A 2777-nucleotide genomic window follows, 5' to 3' on the forward strand; every position below is an offset into this window, starting at 1 on the left:
CAGGGATGAATGGCTGTGTGCCCCGATGGGCTTCGCAGCCGGTGGAAATCCTGTCGAATGCAAGTGTGGTTAGCAAGAGTCTCAGAATCAAAGCAGCTAAAAGCATTGCCCTGGGAGGGTTTCTTTTGCAGGATGGGGAGTGTTGAGGTCTGGTTTTAGAGATCAGTGTGGAGGACAAAATGCAGGGTTTGTGCTTTAAAACGCTTTAGAAGCAAAAGCTAGCTGACATTTGTTTTTCAGTTTAGTCCGTATCAAAGGGCTGTAACCTTTAGGCAATAATAAACCCTGTCTAGGGATTTATAATGCTGTCATTCTTTTTAGATTAAAACCTGCTTTCTCTTCAGCGCATTTATTTTTCTAAACAATGCATGATAACCGAGTCTCATGACAGTCAATGGGAGTTCAGCCATTAATTTCAGTAGACATAGGGTATTTCCTGCTATAGTTTACTTCGCATGCAATTATGTTTATTTTAGATACAGAAATGTCCAGATATTTATGGAGGTGCCTGTTGCTCCATCACTGAACAGATTTTTAGCATCAGGCTCGACCGGCTTTGCTGGGGAGAAGAGAAGCGCGGCGCCCTGGCTGTGGTCAGAAGTATCCCCGCACGAGTTCGGTCCTGCCGTGTGCGCCCAGGGCAGCCTGCCGCAGAAGGGCTGGGCCTGCGTTAGCACAATCGATTCCTCGCTTTCTCTGTAATTGATGTAGGGCTAAATCGGTTCTCTGCAACAGCGATAGGGTGTCTTTAGATAGCGAGGGAAAATACACCGTCACATTCATTCTGCCGGCATCTGGCTCAATACCCATCGGCGCATCCTGTTAGAGAGGAAATTGCCCCAAGAAATGAAAAACTCCAGGCTATTTTACTGTCAGGGCAGCTTTTCTTTTTTCAACCAAGACTAACAGAAATACCACAAAACGAGGAAGTTTTGTCTTGGAATTTCTGTTCAAGATTTATGGACTGTTTATCTAGATATAATTGTCTTGTGTGTAATTCAGGATCTCCTATTTAATTTTGAACGGCCACGTACTTTAACATTTACTTTTCTTGTTCTTCTTGCTCTTTGGCCAGAAGGAGCCAATACTACTGATAAAATATTTCTGACATTTGTGGAGTGAGATCACAGACCTCACAGTGTTTTCCAAGGTTGAGTCCAGATCATCACTCCCACCTTCTGGATGGGAGCCCTGCTTCACGGTGGGACCTGCACAACTGAGTAATGCACTGAATGGTACAGAGATGGGGACAGAAACCCAGCCCTTGCGTTCCAGCTCAGTATTCTCTTTGCTAGATCAAAGCGCTTAGATCTACCTATCTGCTTCAGAGTGAGTAGGAAGGAAAGGTTATTTTTGTATAGTCTGAGTCACTCATGCTAATTTATTTTTCATAATATGGCTTTCTTGTGTGGGGCTCTCTGTACCTGCTTAATGTTGCACTGTTTTTTTGTTCCAGAAATGAAACCTATCATTAGCTCACTGCCGAACACTTGAATTTGTACTTTGCTATTTGGTGCTTCAATTTGCAGTTCCTAGCAAAAAAAAAAAAAAAGTGGACTCTCAGATAAAGGCATATATCCATCAACTTTTTGGCATCTTGTTACATGCAAATAAACAATAGCTGTTGATTTATTGAGTTTGTAGTGTTGGCTGGAGTTGCGAAGCTAATGCTAAGAGTCGAGTGTGCGCAGAGCTGAGATTGCCTGCGCGCTTTGGTGGTAAGCTGGCTCCAGTTCACACCAAGCCTCAAGGTTCAGTCCTTCCTTCCCTCTCCTACACTCTTCGTTCACACCAGCATAGCTATCATCTCGCTTTTTCTTCCGTACTGATTTAACTGAGATGTATTTATAAGTTTGCTGGTACGGTGGCCGGCTCTCTTAATTCATTCTGTGGGATTAGTTGCCGCTGTTTAAGCATGTCCTGTGAGACCCGGTGGAAGCTGTGGTGTAGGTTTCGGGACAGGTTCATTAAAATAAAAACCCCAAACCTCTTTTGAGTGTACTGGGGCGTCCATGTGTCTTCTTGCCTGCGTGTTTGATTGCTGCCTTTAACAGTCGCCGCTCTCTCCCCTTGCAGACCGTGACGCCATGGGAAACGCGGAGAGCCAGAGCGTGGAGCACGCCTTCTACGGGGACAAGCACACCGGCCTGGGCCGCAAGCACACTTCCCGCTCCCTTCGCCTCTCCAATAAAGCCTCTCGCCGGACGCGGCATGCTTCTTCTGGAAAAATTATCCACCGTAACTCGGAAGTGAGCACCCGCTCCAGCAGCACACCCAGCATCCCCCAGTCCCTGGCGGAGAACGGCCTGGAGCCTTTCGCCCAGGAGGCCAACCTAGAGGACTTTGGAAGCCCCATCTGGGTGGACCGGGTGGACATGGTCCTGCGTCCCGTTTCCTACCACACCGACTCCTCCGTCACCCCCAGCGTGGACAGCAGCACCGTCCTCACTGCCGCCTCCGTCCAGAGCATGCCTGACTCGGAGGAGAGCAGGCTCTATGGGGACGAGCCGCCGTTCCTGGCTGAGGGTGACGGGAGGTCCCATCGATACGCGGCCAACGGGACAAACTTCATGGAGACGGCCAGCTTCAAGAAGAAGCGCTCCAAATCGGCCGACATCTGGCGCGAGGACAGCCTGGAGTTTTCACTTTCTGACCTCAGCCAGGAGCATTTAACGAGCAACGAGGAAATCCTGGGCTTGGCCGAGGAGAAGGATGCTGAGGCCGCCCGGGGAACGGAGGCCAGCGGCAGGCCCCAGCCGCGGGGTGGCTGCCCGCAG

General features: G+C 49.2%; 1 pseudogene across 1 annotated transcript in view; it reads left to right on the plus strand.

Annotated features, from left to right (window-relative positions):
* The window catches only part of LOC104159549, a 6418-nt pseudogene that overhangs the window by 3340 nt on the left and 301 nt on the right, over positions 1-2777 (plus strand). Inside the window, exon 2 of the transcript XR_696429.1 lies at positions 2077-2772. The product of XR_696429.1 is annotated as a T-lymphoma invasion and metastasis-inducing protein 1 pseudogene (transcript). The remainder of the gene's footprint in view (positions 1-2076; positions 2773-2777) is intronic.

The sequence above is a fragment of the Cariama cristata genome, unplaced genomic scaffold (genome assembly GCF_000690535.1).
Source record: "Cariama cristata isolate BGI_N322 unplaced genomic scaffold, ASM69053v1 scaffold18320, whole genome shotgun sequence".
NCBI lineage: Eukaryota > Metazoa > Chordata > Aves > Cariamiformes > Cariamidae > Cariama > Cariama cristata.